Genomic DNA, 16,871 nt, shown 5'->3' on the forward strand with positions numbered 1-16,871 from the left:
CCTTTTTGGCCTTAGGACCACACTGATGGTTGACAAATTCTCTAAAGACTGCATGTCAGTGATGGGCATATTCAGAATGATCACTGCACACTTCCCATCCTGCACTCACATACACAGACAGGTAGGTACACATTCAGAGTGCAGTAACAGACAGAGAAAAGAGCATTTCCCCCCTTTCCATCACAACACTGAACTAAGGGAGGAACTTCTCTTTCCTCCACATACCTTGTAAAGGAGTGCCTTCTCCCTCTGGTGCAGTGTCACTGCAACAAGGGCTTTGAGCTCAAAGCTCTGAAAACAGGAAGCTGAGCTCCAAAGGATTCTTGCAACAGCGCAGCACCAGAAGGAGAAAAAGCTCCTTTGCAAGGCAGATTGAAGCAGAAGCACCCAATTTTTTTTGAGGGCTGGCAGCCCCACTGTATACCACAGTGAAGCAGGAGCAGAAAGGGGCACAGAGTTGAAGGAAGAAGGGAACAAAAGGAAAGTCCTCACAATACTTGAGAAAAGGAGACAAAACTCAATGGCACTTCAGAGGGAGGAGGCATAGGCCAATAAGCCTGAAAAGACAATGGGACAGAATGTATTTTATGTACCAATTTTACTAACCAGTCAAATCTTGGTTAGTTACCAATGATTACAGAATCAGAGATATTCCTAATCCAAAGTGTTGCACCACATCTCTTCTTTTACCTAAATGAACAAAGTTTGACTGGCAGATAGTTTAGCGGGGAGGGGGGACAGAGACGAGTGTGATAGACTCCTCATCCCCTATTGTTATGCCAATTATGAACAATATGGCTAGTTGGCAAATGAATGGACATGAGCTGAATGGCTATTGCTCCAGGCTGTCTTTTCACCAGGCCAAGGTCTAGGCTATTGCAATTCTCCCAGCCCAAAAGACACAATCTAAAGCCACTGTAGTACTTATAGCAATGGAAGGTAGTCTCTACATTATCAGAGGTCAGGTCTCTATATTCTGCTCCACCCTTCCAGCTGCAGGGCTGTAAGTTTTCATTCTAAACTTTCACTTGACCTTTTAACTTTCTCCTGCAGCATCTATGAAGGCCATTAATAATACAGCTCTAAAGCGCCAACCTTTCTAGCTATTGGTCTTACATGACACTGACACAATTCAGGGGTGGCCTTAAGCTTTAACCAAGTTCTCATCTGGGTCACTGCTGTTGCACCCAGCTCTGCCCACTCTGTCTAACTTTAAAAAGGCATGCAGAAGAGGTGAGAAATAATAAGTAAGAAGTGCACAGCCAGATGAACTTTCATCCAAGTGCCAAAAGTCAGGGGTGTGAGAAGGGATTAAGTAGCCACAATGGCCCAATGAGAACTAGTGAACTGGCTGCCCCAAAGCAATATTTTGTGCCATAGGAATGGAATCAGCAACTGAATTGTCTATAATAAGATAATTGGGGCATCCTTCTATGTAATAAGATAGGTTAGAAATCAAATAAGTGACAAAATAGTCACATAATACAAGTTACAATGCCAAACCTTTAGAGTTTGGCAGAAAAGCTTAAGTTCTATGCTTCCTGATTATTAGTATTATTTTTTTACCATTTAACAAAAATGAACTCATATACTCTTCCTCATCTTGCATTCTGTGGTTCATTAAATGAATGTTCTCAAAGTCTAGCCATAGCCCACCATTACAGACATTGCTTTTCATTCTATAACTTACTGAAATATTTTTAAATAACCATAGCACCAAGATTACCGTAGTTTCTTGGGGTTCTCCCTGAATCATAGGCCTGTAACAGTAGCATAGCATCCTGTTACTTTGTATACACTAACTAGAGAAAAGTCATAATGAAAATAAAATCATTCGCTTGCAATGCTGCCAAAGATTGCTCTACAACTGGAAACTACCACAACTCCAGTCATCTTTCGTGACTCACAATGAGCTGACTCAATACGCTCAGAAGTTCTTGACTTTAGAACACTCTGTGACTTAAAGTGGAAAAAAATTCAGTCTCCGTGTTATCTCGTCTCATTAGATAAGAAAAATACCACCACCTATTTCAGTAAGTTTGTATTTACATCATGAATTTCATTCAAATATACAGCTGAAGTAACTGGAACTATCTATGGAATTATTCTGTACCAGACAGAAAAAATTGCTCCTGAGGAAAACTTCCCAAGCAGTTTTTTAAAATGGAACTATAATTTATACAGACTGAGAACATATAGTAACCAGAAGAGTGATGTATTTGGTATCTATTCTGTACCATGATCCACACAACCATTCTTAAACCGCAGATAGACACATTTTTATAAAAGTTAACTCTTCAGTCCTACTATACGGCTCAATATACAGCATGGTAAGAATTACGGAAAACTGCAGTTTTTAGCAAGACAGGAATTCAATTTCCAGGATAAAAATTAGCATCTAATTAAGTTAATATGGCAGTTCACAGTGCTGAACATAATTATGTCCTGGACATCTAATTCGTTGGCTGTATGTGTGGTAACAAGTGTTTTTCTGCATAACTTTGAGTATCCCTGAAAAAAGCACTGCTGGTAACCATGAAGCACTGATAAACATACCACAAATAATTCAATTTCAAATGAATAGTTATAGCAGACTATTTCCCCTCTTATTATACAAAATCATATATCACTTAGCATAAAACTACCAAAGTAATATACAACTTAAGAATGCAATATATCATAAAAGCAATGTACAAATAAAAGAAATAAATATTGATCAATGGAACATATAGCTGGAGTCACTCTTCTGAAAAGCCTATGTGAACAACAAGTCCTCTTTGACCAATAGCACTAATTTTCCCAAGGAAAGGGGTACTTGATTCTTTCCCCACATAGCATAATAAGGTAGAAAAAGAAGACAACAGTAGACAGTGCCTTCCTCACACTCTTGAGGAAAATAATTTTTATCTACAGTTGCATAGCATGTAGAACACTACACTGTAGTCCAAACAGATTTATGTCAGAATAAACACAACTGAAAACATTTATTGCTTCTCCACTTTCCCCCTTCTTTAATATCAGGCCTCAATAAACAGAGGAACAAGAGAGATATGGCTATATACAATGTAAGGAGTGGGATAAACACACAATGTGAGGGCAGGAGACACCTCTGCCCAGCTCTTTACAAGAGTTTCAGGGCACTTGAGGCCATTCTGATGTCACACAAGCACACCCTTGATAGTCCCAACCCATTAATCTGAAAGAAATACTCAGTTCTCCACTCACTGTCACTATCACAGACTGCAGCTCCCACTTCAACTATAAGTACATCCATCTTACTGAAATCTTGTATTTGTAGAACATGCATGTGTACCTAGTGTATAAACCGTAGGCCCTGTGTTACAACAAAACCCATCTACTCAAAGGGTGGAAAAATCCTAGTTCCTTTCCCATCACAACAGAGTAGAATTGGGGATTAAAAACAATTGAAGGGTAATTAATCTTTGTTAAGTGATCTTGAATATACGCCCTGACAAGGTATTTAAACAATGCATAAAAGGGTAATGAACATGGATTAACTGACAAGTCCATACTTCAATATTATCGCTGTGCCAGCACACTTTCTAAAATGTTAAGAGACAGAATCAGTCCTACTGAAATCAATGTGAAACTTTAGCTGGGACTTAAGCACAACTAACCAACTCTGCATCCAACCCATTGAGATTATCGGGATTTGCCTCTGGATAACCAGTTTAAGATCGCAAAAGCGAGGAAATTTCCCTTTGTAAAGCTGCTTCCACAGATCTAAAGAACTCTTACAGCACACTTTTACGGAGTGTAATTTAGATGCTATACTCAGCAGGAGCTGCGATCTATTTTTTGCCTATGGAAGGTTGCAAATGATAAATCCCAATAGTTACTTAGCACAACTTACTCCCCAGCCCCATCCTGCCCCAGCCTTCAGTGGATCTAATTTGCAAGTGCAAGATGCTGAGGATCGCAGCCCTGAAGATAGCAAGACTCCTCTCAGGATCCAGAACTGGCAACCCAACCCTTTAAATGCTCTACAGCAGAGACCCAGAAATTTCATTCACCACGATGGAAGGGGAAGCTCCTTCCTTGCCTGCAAGGCCACGGACAGCTGAGGCTGTACCATCGGGAAGGGACACCCAGGTTCATCTAGTCCAACCCCCTCCCTTGCAGGAAACGTGGGGCTCGAAACTGCCACAATAAGATTAAGAGTCTCATCCAGTGCTTCTCAAACCTGGGTCGCTGGCTGTTGTTGGACTACAACTCCCATCATCCCTAGCTAGCAGCACCCGCGGTCAGGGGCGATGCGAACTGTAGTCCGACCCCAGCCAGGGGACCCACGGTTGAGAAACACTGGGTGAGTCTCTTAGGGCGGGTTCGAGGCCCACGTTGGGTGAAAGGTTCCTGCGTGAAAGGGGGTCGGACTAGATGACCCCCGGGTGTCCCTTTCCAACCGGAGCCTCGCCTCGTCAGGAACGCCGGGAGTTCCTCGCGCGGCGGCCAGCCTCCTTCCCTTCCCCGCCCCGACGCCTTCCGGCATGCCCAGGGCCACCGTCGGGATCCCCACCCATCCCCTCAGGCAACGGAGCCCGCCCGCCCCAAAGCTCCCGGATTCCCTCACCAGAAGCCGCCTCCGTCCGGAAGGGTCAGCGGCGAGGGCGGCGACGGGCCGCCAAGCCGGCAAGGGCGGGGCAGCCGAGCAGGGCCCGCAGCTACCGAAAGCGGAGAGGCGCGGCGGGACGGGAGCTCAGCCTGAGGGAGCCCTTGGGCGCGCGACGCCGACTCGGGACGGCGGTTGCTGGGCGGCGGTTGGGCTCCTTCGCCTCGCGCCGGCGGTTGGGTTCGAATGGCCCTCAGGATTCCGAGGAGGGCGCGAGCGAGCGGCCGCTCTCTTAAGCCCCGCCCCTCGCGGCTGCTCCTTCTTCTTCTCCTTCTTCCTATTGGTTTTGGGTTTTTTTGTTACGGCCGCCGTCGCCGCGCGCTCCGAGTGTCACCGCCGGCGACCCGACAGCTCCGGCAGCTGCGAGCGCGGAGGGCTTTCGCCACACACAGGCGGCGACGCGCATGCGTTACTTCCTGAGCGGATCAGGGGGAGGAGTCTCAGGAGGCAAGCGCATGCGCAGAAGTGGCGGCGGCGAGAGGCGTGGTTTGCTGCTGCTTTTGCCGGAGGTTGATTGCGGCTCCGCGGGAGGGAGTCAAGGTCTCTGCTGCCCGCTGGGTTAGCGGGGCCGCTGAAGGCGTTACTGCAAGCCATACGGCAGGGTCACACGCAGCAGCTGACACACATATCACCATCATTATTATTCTTACTTTGTTTACATGTATTTATCCCCCGTCCTGGTGGGGAATCAAGGCGGCTTACAGATAAAAAAAGAACAGCTAAAAACATGGGTGGGATCATTAAAAAAAGAATTAAACATTTATAGATGTGTGTGTGTGTGTGGCTTTAATTCTATTGAAACCCAGCCAGATGGGTGGGGTATAAATAATAATAATAATAAAATTATTACACATTGTGTGTGTGCACATATATATGTAGACGAGTGTTATTTTTATTTATATATATATATATATATATATATATATATATATATATATATATATATATATATATATATTTGCTTTCGTAGATTTTCACGGGTACAGGAATGCCGGTTTTGGTGTCTTCGGGTGTCTTCCCGTGTAAGAGTTGGGGTGTCTAGGCGACGTTTCGACGAGGTCTCACTCGTCATCTTCAGGCTGGTGCTTTCGGCTTCTTGTTACTGGAACAGAGCAGGATCTCAGTGTTTGAGTTCCTATAAATACTGTTGAGGGGGTGTGGTGTATAGCCTCCAACGTTCTGGGCAGAGAGGAAGTTCCCAGGTTAGTGTGCCTTTTCTTCTTTTGTTCCTTAATTACTCAAGGAACAAAAGAAGAAAAGGCACACTAACCTGGGAACTTCCTCTCTGCCCAGAACGTTGGAGGCTATACACCACACCCCCTCAACAGTATTTATAGGAACTCAAACACTGAGATCCTGCTCTGTTCCAGTAACAAGAAGCCGAAAGCACCAGCCTGAAGATGACGAGTGAGACCTCGTCGAAACGTCGCCTAGACACCCCAACTCTTACACGGGAAGACACCCGAAGACACCAAAACCTGCATATATATATATATATATATTTCAGTATATAAGTAAATTAAAAGCTAGTATATATGATCATAGATGTATATGCATAATATCTAGTAAAAACATACCTACAATCACAATAAAATCAGCTTTGCCAACCATGTTGTTAGTAAAAAGAACTTAATTAGGAAATGGGGGAAATACAAAAACTTACTAGAAAACAAAACACCAAGGTGGTTATCCCCAATAGAAGCTGAGACAAGGAAAAAGATTAATATGAGGGATAACTGGGGTACTTATAATGAAGTGTTAGACTTCTCAGAAGGAGAACCAAAATTTTTTGGGGGGGGGAGAATTGAAGAGATTCAATTTGAATTGAGATTCAATTTGAATTGAGATTCAATTTGAATTGAGATTCAATTTGAATTGAAGAATATGTGTTGGACTGGGTAAATTATCAAATCCAAAATTTAAGGTAGACAATAAATTGGGATTTGCAGAAAAACCATCAGAATGCAAAAAAGAAATATTAAGATCTAGAGTTAACAATTTATCCAAAATGCATAGACTATTACTTGATTGGGAAATGAAGAATTTATGAAATTATCTATGATTAAATGGGCACAAGATGTGGGTCATAATATTGATCTGAACCTGTAGGAACAACTGTGGGAAATAAACTTAAAATTCACTGTTATGCGCTAAAAGAGAATTAAAAATGATTCGCAGGTGGTAGTTGACACCAAGCAAACTAGCCAAGAGGTCTAGATCTAAAGATGACCTATGCTGGAAGTGCAGAAAAACAACCGGCACATTTTTATCATTCATGGTGGTCTTGTAGAACAATAAAAGAATTTTGGGAGATGGCATATAACAAACTTCAGAAAACATTTAGAAGAATGTCTCCCAAAAACCCAGAAGTCTTCCTTCTGGGAATAATAGCAACAGAAATCCCCCCAAAATCAAATTACTATGGATGTACATGACCACAGCTGCCTGTGAGGAAACCAAAGTGAGAGAAGGGACTCTTTCATTCAAGAATGGATCAAACTTCTTCAGCCAGCCGAAATGCAAATTTAGCTTTTAATTAGGAATGCTAACTTGCAAATAATTCTTAGCATTTAAGCCAGGGGTGGGGAACTTGAAGCCCCTTTGTCTGTCCTGCACTGCTCTCCAAGCACACCTCTCCCCAGACCATGTTTTTCCATGGCGGCCGTCTTGTACCCTCTGTGAATGTTTTGCCTGCCTGGAACCGCCTAAGCAACCGCACAAATGTAACATTTAAATACGTTGCTTATGTCATTGTCATTGGAGCCAGTCTCACACATCAGATCACCCAAGGTGAGAGATGGAACCAGAGTGGGGAAAGGTATAATTTTAACAGGGAGAAATATAAAGTATTGCACTTGGGCAAAAAAAATGAGAGGCACAAATACAAGATGGGTGACACCTGCCTTGAGAGCAGTACATGTGAAAAGGATCTAGGAGTCTTGGTTGACCACAAACTTGACATGAGCCAACAGAGTTTCGCAGCAGCTAAAAAAGCCAATGCAATTCTGGGCTGCATCAATAGGAGTATAGCATCTAGATCAAGGGAAGTAATAGTGCCACTGTATTCTGCTCTGGTCAGACCTCACCTGGAGTACAGTGTCCAGAGGAGGGCAACCAAAATGGTCAAAGGCCTGGAAACGATGCCTTATGAGGAACGGCTAAGGGAGCTGGGCATGTTTAGCCTGGAGAAGAGGAGGTTAAGGGGTGATATGATAGCCATGTTCAAATATATAAAAGGATGTCACATAGAGGAGGGAGAAAAGTTGTTTTCTGCTGCTCCAGAGAAGCGGACACGGAGCAATGGATCCAAACTACAAGAAAGAAGATTCCACCTAAACAATAGGAAGAAGTTCCTGACAGTAAGAGCTGTTTGACAGTGGAATTTGCTGCCAAGAAGAAGAAGAAGAGTTTGGATTTGATATCCCGCCTTTCACTCCCTTTAAGGAGTCTCAAAGCGGCTAACAATCTCCTTTCCCTTCCTCCCCCACAACAAACACTCTGTGAGGTGAGTGGGGCTGAGAGACTTCAGAGAAGTGTGACTGGCCCAAGGTCACCCAGCAGCTGCATGTGGAGGAGCGGAGACACGAACCCGGTTTCCCAGATTACGAGACTACCGCTCTTAACCACTACACCACACTGGCCAAGGAGTGTGGTGGAGTCTCCTTCTTTGGAGGTCTTTAAGCAGAGGCTTGACAACCATATGTCAGGAGTGCTCTGATGGTGTTTCCTGCTTGGCAGGGGGTTGGACTCGATGGCCCTTGTGGTCTCTTCCAACTCTATGATTCTATGATTCTAAGCAGTTCTTTTTTTCTGGGGGAACACAGGGGTACGCATACCCCTAAACATTATACTTTTGTCCATTTACTGTATTTATTTTTCCCAATTTGAACTATAAAGTGGTTATTTTCTTGAGTCAAACTGAGAGTACAGTGGTACCTCGGGTTACATACGCTTCAGGTTACAGACTCTGCTAACCCAGAAATAGTACCTTGGGTTAAGAACTTTGCTTCAGGATGAGAACAGGAATCATGCAGCAGTGGCGCAGGAAGCCCCATTAGCTAAAGTGGTGCTTCAGGTTAAGAACAGTTTCAGGTTAAGAACAGACCTCCAGAACAAATTAAGTTCTTAACCCGAGGTACCACTGTATCCCTAAACATTTTTTTAAGGGAAAAAAAATGATTTAACCTGAGGGGAAGCTACCAGGGACCAAAGCAGGTGAAACAACTGATGCAACTCTTACCTTTGCACAATCACAGTCCACTCAAAAGTCAAGAGCTTTCTTCAACGAGAGAGAGTCATCACAGCTCAAGGAGGCACTCCAACCACAAGGAGTTGTGTGGAATGAGGCTGGTGAGGGGAGAAGGGATATAGCCGAGGGTGAATTCCTAGGGTCAGATCCAGAGGCTGGGAGGGGTGCATTCAGCCCCAAGCTTGAGGTTCCCCACTGTTGGTATATCTCAGAATCATTTTGGTGGAAGCGCATGGCAGTGTTTAGCACAGGGGGATGTGTGTAAAAGGAAGGCCATTGGGGTCTTGGACTGGAAACCCAGCAAGCAGATTTTACAGTAAATTATTTGGATGCACAATGTACAGTGGTACCTCGGGTTACATATGCTTCAGGTTACATACGCCTCAGGTTACAGACTCCGCTAACCCAGAAATTAACCTCAGGTTAAGAACATTGCTTCAGGATGAGAACAGTTTCAGGTTAAGAACGGACCTCAGGAACCAATTAAGTACTTAACCCGAAGTACCACTGTACCTGTTCTGTATTTTAGTATTGTTATGTATATGAAACTAATCGTCTTTTGCAAGCTGCAAGGTGGCATAAGAGCATATACATAAATATGCTCTCACCAGCAGAAACTGAGCCAATAAATGGCATCACTCAGCCAATATGCGTCTTTGCCAGAAACGTGATATTTAAAGCCGGTAGCCAGCCTGTCAGTGTGTCATCCGCACAATTTGGTGATATGATATTTCTTCCAATTCCCTGGAAGTGAATAAAGATCCAAGAACATAGGATTACCCTGTTAAACTCCAGGTGACCTGGGAAATACCAGGACAAATTGCCAAGCTGTATCATTTGCTCATCTATACCGCAAGATGGAGGGAGTCAAAACAGCTGGACAGAGCAGCAGGTCTGTAAGTGTTTCTGTTTATAGAAGCTTATCTATGTTTAACAGAGTGGTCTGATTATGAAAGTATTTGGCCCAAGCATTATAACCCCTGCATCTTTCTCATTGACTTTATTTTTCCCATTTGATGGTGGTGGATGGTGTTGTGAGATGGCATTCATTGCCCCCTCCTTCCTGAATCCCTTTACGCAGGACAGTTGGTGGCAGTGGTAAAATGTTTAGACACAGACAAGCACAGTTCGAAAGCATGCCAGTGCAAGTAGATAAATAGGTACCGCTGCGGTGGGAAGGTAAACGGTGTTTCCGTGTGCTCTGGCCCTCGTCACAGTCCTCCGTGCTCCAGTAGCGGTTTAGTCCTGCTGGCCACATGACCCAGAAAACTGTCTGTGGACAAACGCCGGCTCCCTTGGCCTGAAAGCGAGATGAGCGCCGCAACCCCATAGTCGCCTTTGACTTGACTTAACCGTCCTGGGATCCTTTGTGTTTAGTCGTGTCCGACTCTTCGTGACCCCATGGACCAGAGCACGCCAGGCACTCCTGTCTTCCACTGCCTCCCGCAGTTTGGTCAGACTCATGTTTGTAGCTTCGAGAACACTGTCCAACCATCTCGTCCTCTGTCGTCCCCTTCTCCTTGTGCCCTCCATCTTTCCCAACATCAGGGTCTTTTTCAGGGAGTCTTCTCTTCTCATGAGGTGGCCAAAGTATTGGAGCCTCAGCTTCAGGATCTGTCCTTCCAGTGAGCACTCAGGGCTGATTTCCTTAAGAATGGAGAGGTTTGATCTTCTTGCAGTCCATGGGACTCTCAAGAGTCTCCTCCAGCACCATAATTCAAAAGCATCAATTTACCTTACTTTTTTTATGCAACTTTCTGAAAGCAAGAGTTTGCTGTGCAATCTGCATAAAATTCTGCCGCCAGACCCTAGTTAGCAGGGCCTTTAATGAGTAGAGGGAAGTTGGTCACAGGAGATAACAGCAAATTTTCTTCAATGCTGGGGAATGTTCCTTGCATTTAGTCCCATAGGGAGCACGAACCATTCAAAGAAAATAGGCAGTCACTGTTTGCAAAGAGCTCTGTTTTTCAGCATCAAAGTCTAATAGAACTATTGGCCGCCTAGATAAGCTGCCTAGATATTTTTTGTTGTTATGGGTCGCTGTACATTTTCTTGTTTGCTAATTTTATACAATTAAAACCCTGTTTTTCAGCCAAAGAAGGCTAGGAGTGACTTGCAGATCACTACAGGCAAGACTGTTCCTGCCCTCAGGCTTACAATTTAAAAGATATGACACAAAAGGAAGATTGATTGGGAGGAAGGAGTGTACTCAAGTGCCAGCTCTTAGTTACAAGGTCTTCTAATGATCAGTTGGAAAGGAAACAGCTAAAGGAGAGTCAGAACCAAAAGGTGGTAGCTCTGCTTCCCTCCTCTTTCACAGCTGGATGGAAGGGCTGCTCATATTGTAAACATGATGGCCCTTTGGGCTTCTGTTAGGCATTTCACAACCATGTTTACTTGTGGTAAAGGAAAGAGCAAGCTGCTACTTTGCTCATCGTGCAATATTATCAGTGCACATTGTTTACAGCACCACTTGCTTTTCTGTGGAAAGAGACTGCGATCTCACAAATCTAAAATTAATGACTCATTTGCAGTATTAAGCAAGAGGAACAGCTGCTTCACAAAACCAAAGAGCCCTTTCATGTTTAAGTGGTTAAAGCAAGGGAATGTGCACCAAAGATTTGGTTGTTTTTATGTTTCAGATATACTTCAGAGAGATGTAAAGATCAGCCCAGAAAACTTTGAGGCTTTGATTATTGCTAAGAAGGTCTCTCTTTCTTTCTGAGTTGGCTTAAAGCATGAATTCTTCAAGGATGCAAAATAATAATAATAATTATAATTATAATAATTTATTATTTATTCCCCAGCCACTCTGGGCGGACTCCAAAAAAATATTAAAATACTGTAATACATCAAACATTAAAAGTTTCCCTAAACAGGGCTGTCTTCAGATGTCTTCTAAAAGTCTGGTAGTTGTTGTTCTCTTTGACATCTGGTGGGAGGGTGTTCCACAGGGAGGGCGCCACTACCGAGAAGGCCCTCTGCCTGGTTCCCTGTAACTTGGCTTCTCGCAGTGAGGGAACTGCCAGAAGGCCCTCGGTGCTGGACCTCAGTGTCCAGGTAGAACGATGGGGGTGGAAACGCTCCTTCAGATATACTGGACTGAGGCCGTTTATGTATGGTATCTCTGGGGACTTACAGCAAAATCACAGAGGAAATGTTTTTAGTTAAGTTTGTACCTATGTCTCCAGTGAAGTGGCATGGCTTGCCAAATTGTGTTTGTTCCATATTATATGTGGCACATGTTCTTCTTTAATGATACAGCAAAAATGTTCCTCAATTCAGAACACACGGGAGGGGTGTGTGAGAGTGTGTGTGTAAGAACTAAAAGAACATTTGTTTAAGTCCCTGAGAAGCAATACACAGTAATTTAAGAATCCCTAACACAGTGATATTGTTTTATGCAGTATATTAAAGCTGTTTAGTCGAGATGTTTTTTTAAAAAATGCTGTCTAGCCAATATGGGAATATTGAGGCTGGGAATTTAAGCAAATTAACAAGAGTTTATTAAATCAGAGAAATGTAAAGAAAACATAAGGGTGTTTTCATTTGTTATGGTTGATTTAATTAGGTGGAACTCAACTGAGTCATACTCTGAGTAGAGACACTTAAATCAGTGGACTACCAATGAGTATGACTAATGTTGACTGATGACTAATGTTGGAAATGATCCACTGGGATTTTAATTTGCTGTAAGACACCCTTAATAATGTGTGTGCATTAGGACAGGGTAAGAACGTATAAACAAATAAACATGCACAATACAAATATATTTGGAAATCAAAATTACAATAAGAACGACTGTGTGACTGTGAAATCTTATGGGCACAATTCAAAAGTTGCAAACACATTTAAGAAATGGGAAGTACAGTTAGGAAATGCCTGTGAGGCTGTAAAGTCTATGGGTATAGTTCAAATATCAGATGGATTTCTCTATTCGCTGAAGAGAGATAGGAATGTCCCTCAAATACAGAGTGCTTCACAGATGCATTGAAAGCACACCCCCACAAAATAAGGTGGGTTTCCATAGTAACATCTGCACAATACATTTAAAGCACATGGTTTCAACCAGATAATTCTGGGAACTGTAGTTCATGCTTTACAGTACTATAACTCCCAGCACCCTTGACAAGCTATATTTTCCAGAATTCTTTGGGGAAAGTCATGTGCTTTAAGTGTATTGTGCAGATGTTACTATGGAAACCCGTCTTGTTTTGTTTTAGACCAGGCTTTCCCAAACTTGTGTCTCCAGCTGTTTTGGGACTACAATTCCCATCCTCCCTGACCACCGGTCCTGCTAGCTAGGGACGATGGGAGTTGTAGTCCAAAAAAGAGCTGGAGTCCCAAGTTTGGGAAAACCTGTTTTAGACTGTAAGCTCTTCAGGACAGGGACTTGTCACCATATTCTCACCTTACACCTTACACAGCGTACAAATGCACCACAGACCTTTGTGGTGTTATAGGTCGGGATCTAAAGAACCAGCAACTGATTCTGCAAGCCGAGACTTGAACAGCATAGATCCCATGCCACATAGTAAGTCATAGAATCATAGAGTTGGAAGAGACCACAAGGGCCATCAAGTCCAACCCCCTGCCAAGCAGGAAACACCATCAGAGCACTCCTGACATATGGTTGTCAAGCCTCTGCTTCAAGACCTCCAAAGGAGGAGACTCCACCACACTCCTTGGCAGCAAATTCCACTGTCAAACAGCTCTTACTGTCAGGAAGTTCTTCCTAATGTTTAGGTGGAATCTTCTTTCTTGTAGTTTGGATCCATTGCTCCGTGTCCGCTTCTCTGGAGCAGCAGAAAACAATCTTTCTCCCTCCTCTATGTGACAACCTTTTATATATTTGAACATGGCTATCATATCACCCCTTAACCTCCTCTTCTCCAGGCTAAGCATGCCCAGCTCCCTTAGCCGTTCCTCATAAGGCATCGTTTCCAGGCCTTTGACCATTTTGGTTGCCCTCCTCTGGACACGTCCCAGTTTGTCAGTGTCCTTCTTGAACTGTGGTGCCCAGAACTGGACACAGTACTCCAGGTGAGATCTGACCAGAGCAGAATACAGTGGCACTATTACTTCCCTTGATCTAGATGCTATACTCCTATTGATGCAGCCCAGAATTGCATTGGCTTTTTTAGCTGCCGCGTCACACTGTTGGCTCATGTCAAGTTTGTGGTCAACCAAGACTCCTAGATCCTTTTCACATGTACTGCTCTCAAGGCAGGTGTCCCCCATCTTGCATTTGTGCCTCTCATTTTTTTTGCCCAAGTGCAATACTTTACATTTCTCCCTGTTAAAGTTCATCTTGTTTGTTTTTGCCCAGTTCTCTAATCTGTCAAGGTTCTATAAATGACACAAGTTTCAAAAGCAGTTTTAACAGGGCATGGGACTTTGCTCAAAGAAAACAAAGGAAGGAAGGAAGGAAGAGGGAACCTCACTTGGTGTGAACAACCCTTGTGGTGTTCCCAAAGAATCTAGATTGGATCCAATTCAAATTTGTTTTCTATTCATACATTTACAGGTGAAATATTATTCCTGGTTACATTTCACAGGGTTGGGCATCATTTATTTTTATCCTCAAGAGCAACAGTGGTTGTATCACTACTATAAGTAGTTTACAACTGCTGCTATTATTTTTGAAGGGTAAGCAAATCATTTTATTTACTTCTCTTCCTAAAGTATAGCTGCAGCTCTTCTCATTCTGATTTTCTATAGGCAAATTGTAAAAGTCATTGGCTTTTTGGGGGGGGGGAGGGTTGTTTGGGATGGAATATTTACAGTGGCACATATATTTTCATAAATGCTAGTGCTATCCTGAGTCATTCATTCATTCATTCTTATATGCAGCTTGGCTGCATTTGGCAATGGAGTGCATTCATTTTGATGGTTTTATGGAAGCTTGATCAATGCGGCTCATGACAGGGCCGGCCCTGATGAATTCTAGTTTGTTGAGATACCTGTGTCCTTTACAATCAATAAGAATCTGGCTTCACTTTTAATGGACTTTTGAATGAAATCCTAAATCCACTTAATAGGGAACAAACCCATGGGACAAACTAAGACCAACTTTCGAATAAACATGAAGAGGATTACACTGTAAGACACAACGGCAAATAGAAACCAGCACTGATAGAAGGAAAGTCGCTTGTCTTGTTAATGAATGAGTAGCTGGGGTTGTTTTTAGAAACGCTGTGTGTGTGTAAGTATCTCACAAACAAGGCTAGGCTGTTTTATGCAGTCTCACAGTCAACCAACAAATTCTTTCCCCCCAGTAGCTGCTGTAACCCAATCAATGATGCTGATGCACAAACAGAAAGCACGCTGCTGGCAATGAACAAAAAAGCCACGCTCTTCTATTATTCCAAACACAATGGACAGGGGAATCAATGTCAGTTGTTCTGGCAAGTATAGAAAGATCAATGGGCTAGCTTTTTTTTTTTACTTTTAATAAGTACTGAAAAGAGAATACCAATTGCAACAACTGCAGAAGTGACTTCTACACATTCCTCTCAAGAGATATTTGACCTGGATTGATTGTTGGAGCAAACTCACAGGATATTATATGTTGTGCTACATTAATTTTGAAGGTTGTATGCAGATAGAGATGTGTGATAACCCTTTACTCTACATTTTTTGTGTTTCTGCCCTCTATTATCTCTACCTCCTACCTCTCCTTCTCTTCAGTCCGGCTGAACTCAAAGTGGCTTACTTCAGCGGATACATTTATAGGACTGTACTGTCAGTAGCGTAAGAGCATAATTCTAATCATGTCTTTTCATAATTAAGTCATATTTAATTTGATGGGGTCTACTCCAGGTAATACTGGGACGCGGGTGGCACTGTGGGTTAAACCACAGAACCTAGGACTTGCCGATCAGGTCAGCGGTTCGAATCCCCGCAACGGGGTGAGCTCCCATTGCTCGGTCCCTGCTCCTGCCAACCTAGCAGTTCGAAAGAACGTCAAAGTGCAAGTAGATAAATAGGTACCGCTCCGGCGGGAAGGTAAACGGCGTTTCTGTGCGCTGCTCTGGTTCACCAGAAGTGGCTTAGTCATGCTGGCCACATGACCCGGAAGCTGCACGCCGGCTCCTTCGGCCAATAAAGTGAGATGAGCACCGCAACCCCAGAGTTGGCCATGACTGGACCTAATGGTCATGGGTCCCTTTACTCCAGGTAAATGGATTTACGATTCATCCTAAATTACTTACCATTGATATTCTTCCTTCCTCAATACAGCACATCACACTGATGCTACCTGTGATATTGGTGCACCATAACCATTTCATATGAACATTCAAAGGAAACTCATAAAAAAGAGAAATGGTCTCAAGGGATACGCTTGCCTCTCTCAGGCACCAATTTTCTAGTTCACCTCACCTTCTGGGCTGCATGTTGCTGCTTGCCACTTTCGTGAGCTTACCTTCCTTTCTCACACTGTGAATGTTTGACATTCACTCTAATCAGACTCCCCGAAGGAAGGGTGGCGGTTTCACTTGCTCATCAGGTACAAAGCTATGGGGACGAGATGTCGCTGGGATATATGAATCTCAAAATTATTTTGGAACAAATGGTTCGCCCACTGTGCAGAACAGGAGGGAAAGGCCCCAAAGGCCAGATATTTTTGTTCTGTTAATTCCCACAATGTAGTCTGAGTCTCCTCATAGAACTCTAGCCCAATGGTTGCCATTAATCTGATTTGAACTGATTTTATAATGAAATGATTTTAGAATGTTGTATCATTTTACTGTAGTTAGCCGCTCTGAGCCCGGCTTTGGTTGGGGAGGGCGGATATAAATAAAAATCTATTATTATTATTATTATTATTATTATTATTATTATTATTATTATTAATTCTTGAAAAAAGAATCCTGGGAACAAAGAATCCTGTAACACAATACAGTCCCCAAGATGCCTTGGAAGGGAGATGTGCTGTAAATGCAAGGGGTATGTACTCCAAATGGGTGTGTGTGATCGCCCCATCATTTC

The 16,871-nt window shown here is 43.3% G+C and overlaps 1 protein-coding gene and 1 long non-coding RNA gene across 15 annotated transcripts in view; one reads left to right on the forward strand and one right to left on the reverse strand.

The window, feature by feature from the left end:
• The window catches only part of LRRFIP2 (LRR binding FLII interacting protein 2), a 50,365-nt gene extending 45,322 nt beyond the window's left edge, over positions 1-5,043 (reverse strand). For 6 of the 14 annotated variants that reach the window (XM_083468164.1, XM_083468161.1, XM_083468159.1 and 3 more), the window contains exon 1: positions 4,592-5,036. The gene's annotated coding sequence lies outside the window, so the exon portion shown is untranslated. Of the gene's footprint in view, positions 1-4,591 lie in introns of all 14 variants that reach the window. The other 8 variants (XM_083468155.1, XM_083468153.1, XM_083468158.1 and 5 more) reach the window with 3 other exon arrangements.
• A 3,520-nt stretch (positions 5,044-8,563) lies between these two features.
• LOC310690068 lies at positions 8,564-16,019 on the forward strand. The gene is made up of 3 exons (XR_014517863.1): positions 8,564-9,771; positions 10,972-11,168; positions 14,733-16,019. It is a non-coding gene; the product is annotated as an uncharacterized lncRNA (long non-coding RNA).
• The last annotated feature ends 852 nt before the right edge of the window (positions 16,020-16,871 follow it).

Source organism: Podarcis liolepis, assembly GCF_965112155.1.
Source record: "Podarcis liolepis genome assembly, chromosome: 12".
Classification (NCBI taxonomy): domain Eukaryota; kingdom Metazoa; phylum Chordata; class Lepidosauria; order Squamata; family Lacertidae; genus Podarcis; species Podarcis liolepis.